Source organism: Oncorhynchus clarkii, chromosome 1 (assembly GCF_045791955.1).
Source record: "Oncorhynchus clarkii lewisi isolate Uvic-CL-2024 chromosome 1, UVic_Ocla_1.0, whole genome shotgun sequence".
NCBI classification, from domain to species: Eukaryota; Metazoa; Chordata; class Actinopteri; order Salmoniformes; family Salmonidae; genus Oncorhynchus; species Oncorhynchus clarkii.
This window is the reverse complement of record NC_092147.1, coordinates 15,478,969-15,493,840: the sequence shown is the minus strand read 5'-3', so window position 1 is coordinate 15,493,840 and position 14,872 is coordinate 15,478,969. Positions and strand designations below refer to the sequence as shown.

At 40.9% G+C, this 14,872-nt stretch overlaps 1 protein-coding gene across 1 annotated transcript in view; it reads left to right on the top strand.

Annotated features, from left to right (window-relative positions):
• The window catches only part of LOC139409292 (WD repeat-containing protein 18-like), a 91,034-nt gene that overhangs the window by 22,146 nt on the left and 54,016 nt on the right, over positions 1 to 14,872 (top strand). The gene's annotated exons all lie outside the window — the stretch shown is intronic.

Sequence of the window (14,872 nt, the reverse complement as noted above, 5' to 3'; positions counted from 1 at the left end):
TCTCCTTTTCTCCTCCCTTTTTATGAGCACACGCCAGAGCAGAAGCCCATGCTGCGGTGTGTTCTTGTTACGGGTGATGTTTGTCACAGATGTTGATGCAGACAGGTTGTCCCTGAGATCCTGCCAGGGAGTGCCTCTCGCTGCTGAGCTGACAGAATGGGGCCTGGGTCCTGCTCATTTAATCAGCAGGCTTTCTATCCCCATATCTTTCCCTCTGTCTCTGCTCATCCACCTATATGCCTCACTCTCCTTTTCTCCTGTCCTGCTCTGGCAAGATGTTGTCTCTACTGAGCCAGAACCAGTGAAGCTCAGAGCTCTATGTGCTCAGGAAGCTGTAATTGCATTTTTGGCCCAAATGCTCTGACTATAAGAATACAGGAAAATAATATTTTTTTTCACTACTAATTATTGCTAAAGTAATAGTGATATTCTAGTTTTTTAATGGTCAAACCTTAGCAAGTACGAAGGAAATACGTTTTTGGTTTACTTTTACATGTGAGGTAGAAAGATTAAAATGATTGTAATGGAATTTTATTGGTGTTCAGAGGTTAGTGTGTAATCAGTGCTAGTCACCTTTAATACTTCATGTGAAATCCCAGCATTTTTTATACATATGTAAATACATGACCACACTCACCCGCGAGCCTCGCCATGTCCTGTGCCGTCACTCTCTCCCCATCACTGACATCCACTGTGGCCTGATGGGACTCCAATCTCGAGTAGCTACTGCATCCTTGGATCAGACTGTCAAGGTGAGCTTTCTCCTTTCTTAAGGGAATTTGGTGTGAACTGCCTCTTATAAAATTTGGAATTGTCTGTCGTATGTAGAGCAAAGATTTTTGACTCGCTTAATGGGACATTCCCTTCCAACGAGAATGAAATGAATGAAAGTCTTTCCATGCCTCAAGCTGTTGTTTCTATTTGGAAGAGGACACTACAATCTGAATTTTACAGTGATTTTGAGCTTACAAATGCATATCTATGTTGTCTTCCAACTGTCGTTTTATTATTCACAACATTCTCATTGACAGACATAGACATAATGGAACAGAGTTCTGGCATGTGCTCTAGCTTCCTGATACATCTGTATTCTGAAACGATACCTACGGGCCTACCAATGTCTTTTTTTATTAGGTTCTTCACGAGGACATATTTTATACCAGTGCAATGTTAATTAAAATCCTGAATTATACTGAACAAAAATATAAACACCAAAATGTAAGGTGGTGGGCCCATGTTTCATGAGCTGAAATAAAAGATCCCAGTAATTTTCCATATGCACAGAAAGCTTATTTCTCTCAAATCTTGTGCACAAATTTGTTTACATCCCTGTTAGTGAACCATTCTCTTTTTTTTCTTCTTTAAAAAAAATATTTGTTCTTTATTATTTTTTACACAGGTGCACCTTGTGCTGGGTACAATAAAAGGTCACTCTAAAATGTGCATTTTTGTCACACAACACAATGCAGACTGCAGGAATGTCCAACAGAGCTGTTGCCAGAGAATGTAATGATAATTTAAGCCACCTCCAAAGTATTTTTAGAGAATTTGGCAGTATGTCTAACCGGCCTTACAACCGCAGACCACATGTAACCACACCAGCCCAGGACCTTCACATCCGGTTTCTTCACCTGCGGGATTGTCTGAGGAGGAGGGCCTGGCTGCGTCCCTTCCCAGTCATGTGTAATCCATAGATTAGATTAGGGCCTAATGAATGTATTACATTGACTGATTTCCTTCTATGAACTGTAACTCAGAAAATATTGAAATTGTTGCATGTTGCATTTATGTCTTTAATACATTGTTTCCATTCAATTAATAATATTAGGCTGTTGCCTCAAAGCATAGTATTACTATCTTGTAATGTAATTTTATTTCCTAAATTAGCCTAAGCATTGTTGACATTTGTGTTTGCTGGAACTGTGGGAGGAGGTAGCCCAGTTTTCAGGTAATTTGCATGCAGAAATATCAACCAGTCAGAATATTGACGCAAAGGTGTGTTAGTCCACAAGTGCAATGTTCGAAAAACACATTAATATTAATGAAAGGAGACGTGAAGACTTTGGGTCTTAATTTTATTTGTTACTCATTATACATTCTAACAAGCAATATTGTTTTGTGGCTCAAGTCCCAGAATAGGAAAACAGATTTCTCTCTAATTGCATGAAAATACACAAAACAAGATCTGCAGTTTTTGACATGCAGAAGCTTTGCCAACTGTAAATCACTCTATCCTATGGTATTAGTTAAAGATAATTACTGTTGCACTTTCACATGGATGGTTTTGTCTAATCATTTAAAATAAAGCTTGATCTTGTATTTGGGCCTCAAATATTTATTAATTTTTTTCTCATTTATGTCAAGTATCTTCTCAGGCCCCTGTTGAAACCATTGAACAGACAATGATCATATTTAAAATATGAAACGAGGCATGGAGTCTCAAAATGGAATCCGTAGGTACAGTACAATCTACTTTGGAGTGTAATCGAAGGTGACCCTGGCTCAGTCTATCCCTCCCACCTGATATTGGAATTCAAATAATCAGTCCATGTGGTTATGCAAAGTAGAGCAGCTGTTTCTCTTGGTGAGTATTCAGGCCACTTTGAATTGATTGAGAGGAGTAGTTTTCGGATCAATACCCAGTCAGTGGGGTGAGTGTTCTCGGATCAATACCCAGTCAGTGGGGTGAGTGTTCTCGGATCAATACCCAGTCAGTGGGGTGAGTGTTCTCGGATCAATACCCAGTCAGTGGGGTGAGTGATCTTGATCATCTGTGGGTGGTGTGGCTCCTGTTGTGGCCCTCCCCTGTGAGACTAGAGAAAATAAATGATGAATGGTGGTTGAAATATTGTTTTGACTATGGCATTTAGTTCAGTCTCTTTATGTACATATACACAATTTCAGACTTGTGGTAGGCCACTCATAATGCTGGCTATACAGGTAGGTCCACATCACAGCATCTACACCAGTGTTTCCCAAACTGTGAAGTGGGTGGGGGGTAGAATGCACAAGGTGCAATTTCTAAATTGGGTAGTGCATTATCAGTTTCGCTCTTGTCATGTCAGTCAATACAAACCTTCGAGAGGTATTCAGAACTTTTCAGAAATGTCCAGATCAACTAGCCTATGTCAGCTAACAACATTTTTTAAATATTTTTTTTCGCCCATATATTTTGTTTTATTGTTTGGGTCACTCATATCACATGAATAAACATTATACATGGCAAAATGTATAGAGATGTTAACCAATGATGGGAGGGGGGCCTGAGTGGATTTCACATGACTGGGCAGGGGTGCAGCCATGTATGGGCCTGGGAAGGAATAGGCCCACCCACAAAAGGGCTTTATTACAGACAAATGCTCCTCAACTTCATCAGCTGTCCGGGTGGCTGGGCTCAGACGATCCGGCAGGTGAAGAAGCTGGATGTGGAGGTCCTGGCCTGGTGTGGTTACATGTGGTCTGCGGTTGTGAGGCAGGTTGGGCGTACTGCCAAATTCTCTAAATCATCATTGGGGGCTTATGGTAGAGAAATTTACATTAAATTCTTCTGGCAACAGCTCTGTTGAACATTCCTGCAGTCAGCATGCCAATTACACACTCCCTCAACTTGTGTGTGACGAAACTGCACATTTTAGAGTGGCCTTTTATTGTCCCCAGCACAAGGTGCACCTGTGTAACAATCATGCTGTTTAATCAGCTTTTTGATAGACCTGACAGGTGTGGCATATCTTGGCAAAGGATAAAGTGCTCACTAACAGGGATGTAAACAAATGTATTCACAACATTTGAGAAGCTTTTTGTGTATATAGAACATTTCTGGGATATTTTTATTTCGGCTCATAAAACCTGGGACCAGTACTTTACATGTTGCGTTTATATTTGTTGTTCAGTATATAATAATAATAATAATAATAATAATAACATATTACCAGAAGGGAACCTGCCGTGAGGTTGTAGCATTAGCCTACATATCTTCCTTTTTTATTCCATTCAACTGAAGAACAAAATCAATTCCGTCCTGACAGGTTAAGTCTTTAGCTGTGTTTGGAGGGCACTGCACTGTTGCGCAAAGAGGAGCATAGTCAGAATGAGAAATGACAAGGGAGATTATCCAAAGATGAATAACTGGATTCAACATCAATACACCCCCATATCAGTCATTGATGCTCCTGCCATTGCTTAATTTCCTCCGAACAATTCTGCCAGTCATGGTTACACACTGAACATGTAACTTTTTGAACAACACAATTCTAACATGTGTTTTTAGGGGTAAGCCAGTGGAAAGATGGGAGCAACACTTCAATGCCACATACCAAAGTGTGTTGGACTGCATGCTCTTTGTCATTGACTTTGCACTGGCAGGATTTGTTTAAAGTAATCACCCCGTGTCAAATGAGAACGGAGGCAAACAAACACCACAAGCCCTTGGATCTGTCATGCTGGCGAGCTCCTAGGGGATGGGATTGGATGAGCTGACGTGTGACAAGCCCATCAAACAAGGGAGCTGTAGGTGTGGCGTGCTGAAGGTCCATGACGTGACGGACCACGTGAGCTCAATGTCACTCCGCTTGGACTCCTCAACCTCTGTGGCCCCTGGAGGCCCAACCCCCCTGGGGCTCCTCAGCTGGCATATTAGATAGTGCTGGTTGGGGGAGGAAAGCCTGGCGGGGCTTTACTGCTGAGTTGAGTGCAGTCATTTCAAGGGCATGACATGACCAAAGGGGATGTCAACGTTGTTGTCCTTGTCCAACACACTGGAATCCTCAAGTTTTGCACGATTAGTTTGGGGATGTTTTTTGAAGGGTCAAAAGTTTAGTGGTAATTTAGTTTGGAGCAGGGCTGTTCAATGTCGGTCCTGGAGTGACAAAACACTTCTGGTTTTCCTCCTCTCCTAATAAGGGACTAATTCAGACCTGGGATACCAGGTGAGTGCAATTAACTACCAGGTAGAAACAAAAACCAGGACCGGCATTGAACAGCCCTGGTTTAGAGTTGTTGCTTTATAAAAGGGGAGAGCAGACAAAGTATGCATCACATAATGTTCTCTTTATTACATCACACTCTGGTCCTGTTGAGGAATCCTGCCATTATATTGTCACAAATCCTACCTCCTCACAGTAATGCATGCCTACATGCTAATCCATATTGTTATCAACTGTATTGAACCCCATGTAGGGTCTAATGTATCATCTGTTTTGTTTGGCTTTGGTTGATCGATGACCTGTGACCTCTTTGCACCAGTAAAGTACAGGTCTCATTGTGACTGGGTAGACTGTTGTCACTTGTTTCTCTTTTGTAGTCTGTCATTTGGGGTGGCAGGGTAGCCTAGTGGTTAGAGCGTTGGACTAGTACCCGAAAGGTTGCAAGTTCAAATCCCCGAGCTGACAAGGTACAAATCTGTTGTTCTGCCCCTGAACAGGCAGTTAACCCACTTTTCCTAGGCCATCATTGAACATAAGAATTTGTTCCTAACTATAGAGGATAAAGATAAAAAAATGGCTGCCCTACTTAAAGTAAGTTTGATTATACACAAAAATTGGATGAGATACTGGAGCGTGTGTGTGTACTCAACGCTTTTTGACTGCTGTGCTGAGTGACTGACTTAGAACAACTAGCGGCTAAGAGGTTCACTCCAAGGCTTTTATTTTGCCAGCACAGTTCCTAATTGATTTGTAACGGCATGTCATCTTGCTCCGAGATGACATTTCTCAGCAAAAATAGAAAAACATTTGTTTGTAGAGGTCAAATAGATTGAGTCTAGACAATATATTGCATTGAAACTGTACTGTAAATAAAGTCAAAACTTCTTGAGGCTTCTGACGTTAAAATGGGTGTGCCATTGAGGACAATATAGCTGCAGCTGAAATCAAGCTGTTAAAAACTTTTTGAGATGGGGGGGCAGCATTTTCACTTTTGGATGAATAGCTTTCCCAGAGTGAACTGCCTCCTACTCTGTCCCAGATGCTAATATATGCATATTATTATTAGTATTGGATAGAAAACACTGAAGTTTTTAAAACTGTTTGAATGATGGCTGTGAGTATAACAGAACTCATATGGCAGGCGAAAACCTGAGAAAAATCCAACCAGGAAGTGGGACATCTGAGGTTTGTAGTTTTTCAAAGCTTTGCCTACCGAGTACACATTGAGATATGGATGAGATTGCACTTCCTAGCGCTTCCACTAGATGTCAAACGTCTTTTTAAAGTTCAATGAGGATTCTACTAAAGGAGGGGCTCATGAGACCTGTTTGAGTCAGTGGTCTGGCATAGTGCCCTGGTCTCATGACGCTCGCTCCCAAAAGAGTTACCTCTCATTCCAGTGCCTTTCTGAAGACAAAGGAATTCTCTGGTTGGAACATTATTGATGTTTTATGTTAAAAACATCCTAACGATTGATTCCATACATCGTTTGACATGTTTGTAAAGGACTGTAATGGATCTTTTCAAGTTTTTGTCTGGATGAAATGCTCACGCCTCATGAAGATGGATTACTGGGCTGAATACGCTAACAACAAGTGGCTATTTGGACATAAATGATGGAACTTTATGGAACAAACCAGTCATTTATTGTCGAACTGGGATTCCTGGGAGTGCCTTCTGATGAAGATCATCAAAGGTAAGTGAATATTTATGGTGTTCGTCCCAGATACCTTAAAGAGGGGTAGGGGTGTGGATCAGAAAACCATTCAGTGTCTGGGGTGACCACCATTTGCCTCATGCAGTGCGACACATCTCCTTCACATAGAGTTGATCAGGCTGTCGATTTGTGGAATGTTGTTCCACTCCTTAAATGGCTGTGCGAAGTTCTTGGAAGAAACTGGAGCACGTATATACGTTGATCCAGAACATCCCACACATGCTCAATGGGTGACATGTCTGAGTATGCAGGCCATGGACGAACTGGGAAATGTTTCATCATCCAGTAATTGTGTACAGATCCTAGTGACATGGGGCCGTGCATTGTCATGCTGAAGCATGAGGTTATGGCGGCAGATGAATGGTGCGACAATGAGCCTCAGGATCTCATCACGGTCTCTCTGTGCATTCAAATTGACATCGATAAAATGCAATTCTGTTTGTTGTCCGTAGCTTATGCCTGCCCATACCATAACCCCACCACCACCATGGGGCACTCTGTTCACTATGTTGACATCAGCAAACCGCTCGCCAACACGATGCCATACATGCAGTCTGCCATCTGCCCGGTACAGTTGAAACTGGAATTCATCCGTGAAGAGCACACTTCTCCAGCGTGACAGTGGCCTTCGAAGTTGAGCATTTGCCCACTGAAGTCTGTTACAGCGGCCATCACAAGATGCACCTGTGTAATGATCATGCTGTTTCATCAGCTTCTTGATATGCCATACCTGTCAGGTCGATGGATTATCTTGGCAAAGGATAAATGCTCACAAACAGGGATGTAAACAAATTTGTTTAAAACATTTTGAGAGAAATAAGCTTTTTGTGCATATGGAAAGTTTCTGGGATCTTTATTTCAGCTCATGAAACATGGGACCAACACTTTACATGTTGCGTATATATTTTTGTTCAGTGTATCTCCAAGATATAACAAATGATCTGTGAACAACATTGGGCACCTGCTCTGAGCTGGAAATTATTTTTGAACAATGCCCCTGTCCATCAATTGTGTATGGAGTAGTTTTACAGGATGTATTTAGAAGTTCGGTCACATATAATATAAGTAAATGCTTGTGGCTCATGTCTGATAGCCACACCAGGAAAAAAAGAAAATGGAAACACTACCTCCTTCAGACATTTTTTACGTGGACCAATTGCAACTGTCTAAACATTTTACAAAATATGTGCGTATAGCGGACTGCAGACTAGGCAAATAATGTATTATCATTGAAATGAATGACCTTCTCCAATTCTTATTTTTCTTCTTTTTTTTACATTATGATCAATCCATTATATTCCATAGTTGGTAAAGGAATAGGTGTGAAGTGATTCAGCCATTGTATAGATATTACCATAGTTGGATATTATTGCATAGTGGAACTCTGATAATTCTGACTCAACCTTTTCCCCCAGTGGTTTGTATTTAATTGACCGGTGGGGGTTGTCTTTTCACTCTTTCTCTCTCTGCCTCTCATCTTGAAAATCTCATCTCCACTGTGGCAGGAGGAGCAGCCCACCAACTTCAAAACATTTTTAATATGTATGCTAAAAAAAAATTGTTAGGCTGATATTTTAATTTGTACATTTCTGTTCACCAAACATCTCTACCATCCTCTATTATTCTATAACTTTTTGTTGTAGCATGTTTTGGCCCAATAAATAGCGTGCCTATTATGATGAATAGCTGGCAAACTATTTCCATTAAAACAAATGCAAAAGTTAAACTGTAAATGCAGAACATATTAAGGACTTTCAACTTTTGTCTCTACTTTCTCATGTGCTCAGCTTTACAGCTATTCCTACACCATCCATTGGGTTATTTAATTCCAATGATGGACTACTTTTCATAACATCACCATTTGCAGTAAATTCATTTAGCACCAGAAACAACTTTAAAGACTCAAGGTTTTAAGCTTCACTACAGATGAGAATATCCGTCATACGCATGTTTAATTAAAAGATCTGCACAAACGGGGTGCTATCCAAAAGTATACCTCACATATTGGGTCTTACTGTGCAGGATGCCATGTCTCTCTCTCTTTTGCTAAATTCTATTTCGTCTTTCCTCCATAACAAATTTGTCAGCGGCTCATAGCGTCATGTTCAAAATCATCAGCTGCTCTATAGATTCCAGGCTGTCAGTTTCCTCTGATAAATAATTACCCCTTGTCCGATAACTGGAAGTGATGGTGTTGGCTGAAGGAGAAGAGGAGGTCATGCCAGAGAACAGGGCCCGTGTCCACAAAGCGTCTCAGAGTAGAATATTGGTCGTATGTGCTGAGAATGGAGACAATTTACTCCTATTCTTATGGGTAAAAATAAAAGCATGAATTGGGCTGTGATGGTCATGACATTTTGTCAGCCAGTAACTGTCATGCAAATAACTGCCGGTCTCACGGTAATTGACCTTTAATGAACATGTTAGCTTCTCCTGGCTTCCACACATAGCCTACAAGCCACTGAAGCGGACCTTTTTGGAACATCTACATTTTAAAAGTCTAATAAATCCATTTAATATAGCCTACGCCATCGCAATAAATCAATATATTTATTTTAGGCAAGTCTAAAGAAACTATTTTGGATCCACAGAATAGCAGAATAATATATTCTGAGTCGTCTATAGAGCAGCTATCTATGCCATATGGCTGTGGGCTACACTAGTTATTTATATTAGAATACAATTGAACAGCTGAATAAAATAGAAAGGGTCATTTTCTATAAACGATTTCTGAGGGAGTGAGCGGTTAAGAAAGTGATATTTTGAAACAGGGCCTCCTATACACTACCTTTCAAAAGTTTGAGATCACAAGGTTATAAATAATGATTTATAATTGAAATAATAATTGTGTCCTTCAAACTTTGCTTACGTCAAAGAATCCTGCATTTTCGGCAATTACAGCTTTGCAGACCTTTGGCATTCTAGTTGTCAATTTGTTGAGGTAATTTGAAGAGATTTCACCCCATGCTTCCTGAAGCACCTCCCACAAGTTGGATTGGCTTGATGGGCTCTTCTTATGTACCATACGGTCAAGCTGCTCCAACAACAGCTCAATAGGGTAGCATATTTGGAATTTGACTGCGGTCCTGATTCGTGACTGCCTCTGGCAGTAATATAGTCACCGTAACAGCCCTATGCATGAAGCCTCTTTAGTCAAAAGAGTTCTACCTAGGCGATAGATATTAAGGAGACCTCCATAAGCTGTCCTAAGTTACCAACAGGTGTCTTCATAATAGAAAAGGGAAGCCTGTCAGTGGTTCCTGCGCCATAGACAGGCAATTGTTCTAGACTTAAAATAATATTTAAATATTTCTATATGATCAACACATAAATAATCAAGATCAGTGATTGGCAAATTTGATGGGGGTGGGGGCCACAATAAATCTGAACTCCTGATGGGTCTGCATACCCACATCCATACCCACACATGCAGTCAGAGCCGGCCTTTTGGGGGCCCTAATAAAATGTTGTTTAGATTATTTCAGTAACCTACATCATGTTAATCCTTTTGGAGCGCAACATCACGTTGTTAAAAAATCTGCCAAAATTTGGCGTGCCTATACGCTGGGCAATGAACAGCATCAAGGGCCTATGTGTTCAGTGATTAATTACATTTCAAACGTCTAATGAAACGTTATTGGCAAGTAACTTCATGCCTTCTGTGTCAAAAGCTATTTAGAGTTGTTGAACAGAAGTGAAGACAAGTGTATAACAGTAATATTTTTTTTTTAATCGCTTTTAACAACCATTGTACTGTATTATTCAGTGCATTACCGGTATGCCTATCACATTATTCAAAAGATCCGAATTTCTTAAGAAAATGCCAGGCAAAAATTACATCACTTTTTACCATTGCAACAGTTTATGTACAGTCACATTCACCATAGTTGTCTGAAGCAGCTGGAGATGCCTCAACGCGATTGGTTATTCCCCATAATTTACAACAATGTTATCACCATCTTTCGTTTGCGGTACCTCAAACTGTTGTGATTACCAGCTGAGAAACTTTTATGAGTTGATTTTTACTCCTGGCTCAGAGTTTGTCTGAGCAGTGTCCTAACATCACCCTAAAACCTACTCTGTACTGGGAGTTATTTTTTTGTCTTAAGGTTTTAACAGGATTCCTAGGATCTTTTCAGAGATGCTTTGTAGATAGGGGCCCAGGGGTTGATGGCACGAAGGCAGGTTGGGCTATAGTAAACTTTCAGTAGCCTCCCACCACTATGGCAGACTCTAAATAGATGAGCCCCTCCATTCCCTCTAATAAACACTCAGACACACCAGTGTAGTGTCTTGGAGCAAAGTTGGACGGATGGGAGGGGGTGTTCGGAATTATTTCATATCACTAAACTTTGCATAATCCAAAACCCCAGAAATGTTTTACCTTGATAGTTTCACTCTCAGCATTTAGTGTTTTTATGTTTGGTGTAGTCATATTTTTGTAATTCCATGGCTGGGTTGTGTAGTTGGCATTGTTCAGACCTTTTGGCTCTCAAGTTGTTTTTCTCGCCCAAGAACCACCAGGGTTTTGCTCCGAGCTGTTAACAATGTTTTATTTTGATAAATGGTGCAATGAAAATCAATTTGATTTGAGTTTTACCAAAGTGAGCGCATATATTTTTCATGTCATTCATTAATCTGGCTTTTTCATCACTTTGTTGTTTTACTGGGCTTTAATTGAGTCTGCTAGAGTTGGTCACATATGTTGTAATCATGCATCCTTCAACATCAGAACTAAATTCTATTATTCTGTGATGTACAATAACACTTAGTAAACACTTGTGATTCAAACATTGGGAATTTATGATAAAGATTACTTTATTTAGATTTTTCTTATCTGTTTAAATTACCATTCGCCATCACCAGACATTTTTTGCAGGATCCCATTGCAATAATGTTTCAGTGCTGTGACCCTGATGTTCAAAAACTCAAACGCTGTTATTGTCTCACGCTTTTCATCAAGTTTCTGACTTCCCTTGCAACAGTTGCAGTCCATGATCTCACGGGTTCTCAATTTTCAAATCAAACTGTTTTAAGTACAGTTGCCAAAAGGAACATTCTGTCATAAATAAACTGTATTTGTACACTGGAACAGACCAAGGAAATAAATATAAACAATAATGTTATCTAAACGGTTGTTCAAGAATGCACAAGGTCTTAGTGTTTACACCTGAATAAAAGGATCAGGTGGGGAGTAATGTACTCAAGAGCCTGGAACATTATACAGCACATTATAGCTAGTATGCTTCCATAAAGCCAATTGTAGACTATTTCCATATCCCTTGACTTCAGCATTTTTGTTTTATGATAGGGTTGTGGGCATTGATCGAGTTAAATTATGGGCGGAATTCCCAACGCTATTTTACGGTCAGCTTGTTTTATATCCTAAAGGAACATCAATCAAGTGGGATTTAACTAGGAAGGGGACAATGCAGAGGTGATGCTGAAGCTGTTCATCAGGCCAGTTTCACTGCTATCTGAAGGATGCTCAAGTCACATAAGCCAAATGACCACACATGTATAGTCGTCCATCTTATACAGAACTTGTCGAGCTTATGTAGCCCACTTCCACCATGAGAACTCATTAAACATTTTTCTTTTAACTGCTGGTTGGTTGGCATGGTTTTATAGCACCAGCTGTGTCCAACACTGGATGAATATTGAGGTATTATGCCTAAACTTTTTGCACGCGCTGTGAAGACACCCCTTTGGGCCATCCTATTAGAGAAGTAATTAGTGCAATATAACGTAGCTGATCACAAGTCACCAAACCTACACCCCTTTTACGTAACATACTTTCCACTTCCAAAATTTGTTCCTCAGCAGTTTTTTTTCTCCTTACTCAATGAATTGCCATCAAGATCTTGGCAAAAGACGTTAAGTGTCATAGCCACTAAATGATTTGATCTATCCAAGTCATTAAGTTGAGGTTGGAACAGAAATGTGCAGACTTTCTGCAGACTAAGATGTATTTTAGTGCCCAGCACGCTAAAATGGCCCACTCCTCTCAGACAGACCGATTCAGGGGAACAGCCCTGCAGTGTGAGCTCACACACCATTATCTTTGTTCTCTCGCTCTTGCGCTCTCTTTCTTGGTCTCCCTCACTTTTTTTGTCATAGAGAGCGTGAGCTAGTGTTGGGCAGTATCCAGATTTTCAAACAGTTTCTCTACCATATTTGGGGTATATGGTATTACCGAATATGCACAGAAGTGTCGCTATTTAAAAATATATACTTTTTGTTGTTGTTGCGCAAAACAATTTAGGCACCAGGGATCTTGATCCAGGAGGGGATTGAATTTCTCTGCTGTAACCAATAAGCTTGATCTTGACATCTAGCCACTTAGCTAGCAAGTTGTTAAACCAAATCATAGCTGATGGTTCCTTGCTGTCCCCAGTCCACCTGGTTGTGCTGCTGCTCCAGTTTCAACTGTTCTGCCTGCAGCTATGAAACACTGACCTTTTCACCGGATGTGCTATCTTGTCCCAGACCTGCTGTTTTCGACTCTTTCTACCGCCCGCACCTGCTGTCTCTAACTCTGAATGATCGGCTATGAAAAGCCAAATGACATTTACTCCTTAGGTGCCGACCTGTTGCACCTTCTACAACCACTGAGATTATTATTATTATTTGACCCTGCTGGTCATCTATGAACTTCTGAACATCTTGGCCATGTTCTGTTATCTCAACCCAGCACAGCCAGAAGACGACTGGTTACCCCTCAGAGCCTGGCTCCTCTCTCTTTCTTCCTATGTTCCTGTCTTTCTAGGGAGTTTTTCCAAGCCACCGTGCTTCTACATCTGCATTGCTTGCTGTTTGGGGTTTTAGGCTGGGTTTCTGTACAGCACTTTGTGACATCAGCTGATGTAAAAAGGGCTTTATAAATACATTTGTTTGATTGGAGCCCTGAGCTGGATATAATTTATTTGACACATCTTAGATTTCTTATAATTATACTGAACTTAAGCAGTGGCGTAGCACGCAGCCCCACTGTCCTTGCAAGGTGGGAGTGCCCCATATATACATGGACTCAGCAAAAAAAGAAACAGCCCTTTTTTTCACAGGGACGTAATATAGATAAAAATAATAATAATATAGATATGATAATAATAGATAATAATAATAATATAGATAATAATAATAATAATAATAATAATCAAGAAGTAGGATATAGTTTGAGGCCTCTGTTTTGTCCTCCAATCACTCACACCAATGGTACCATCATAAACTCAGCAAAAAAAGAAAATGTCAGTTTTTCAGGAACCTGTCTTTCAAAGATAATTCATAAAAATCCAAATAACTTCACAGATCTTCATTGTAAAGGGTTTAAACACTGTTTCCCATGCTTGTTCAATGAACCATAAACAATTAATAAACATGCACATGTGGAACGGTCGTTAAGACACTAACAGCTTACAGACGTTAGGCAATTAAGGTCACAGTTATGAAAACTTAGGACATTAAAGAGGCCTTTCTACTGACTCTGAAAAACACCAAAAGAAAGATACCCAGGGTCCCTGCTCATCTGCGTGAACATGCCTTAGGCATGCTGCAAGGAGGCATGAGGACTGCAGATGTGGCCAGGGCAATAAATTGCAATGTCCGTATTGTGAGTCGCCCAAGACAGCGCTACAGGGAGACAGGACAGACAGCTGATCGTCCTCGCAGTGGCAGACCACGTGTAACAACACCTGCACAGAAGAGGTAAATCCAAACATCACACCTGCGGGACAGGTACAGGATGGCAACAACAACTGTTACACCAGGAACGCACAATCCCTCCATCAGTGTTCAGACTGTCCACAATAGGCTGAGAGAGGCTGGACTGAGGGCTTGTAGGCCTGTTGTAAGGCAGGTCCTCACCAGACATCACCGGCAACAGCATCGCCTATGGGCACAAACCCACCGTCACTGGGCCAGACAGGACTGTAAAAAAAGTGCTCTTCACTGACGAGTCATGGTTTTGTCTCACCAGGGGTGATTGTTGGATTCACGTTTATTGTCGAAGGAATGAGCATTACACGAGACCTGTACTCTGGAGCGGGATCAATTTGGAGGTGGAGGATCCGTCATGGTCTGGGGCAGTGTGTCACAGCATCATCGGACTGAGCTTGTTGTCATTGCAGGCAATCTCAACGCTGTGCGTTACAGGGAAGACATCCTCCTCCCTCATGTGTTACCTTTCCTGCAGGCTCATCCTGACATGACCCTCCAGCATGCCAATGTCACCAGC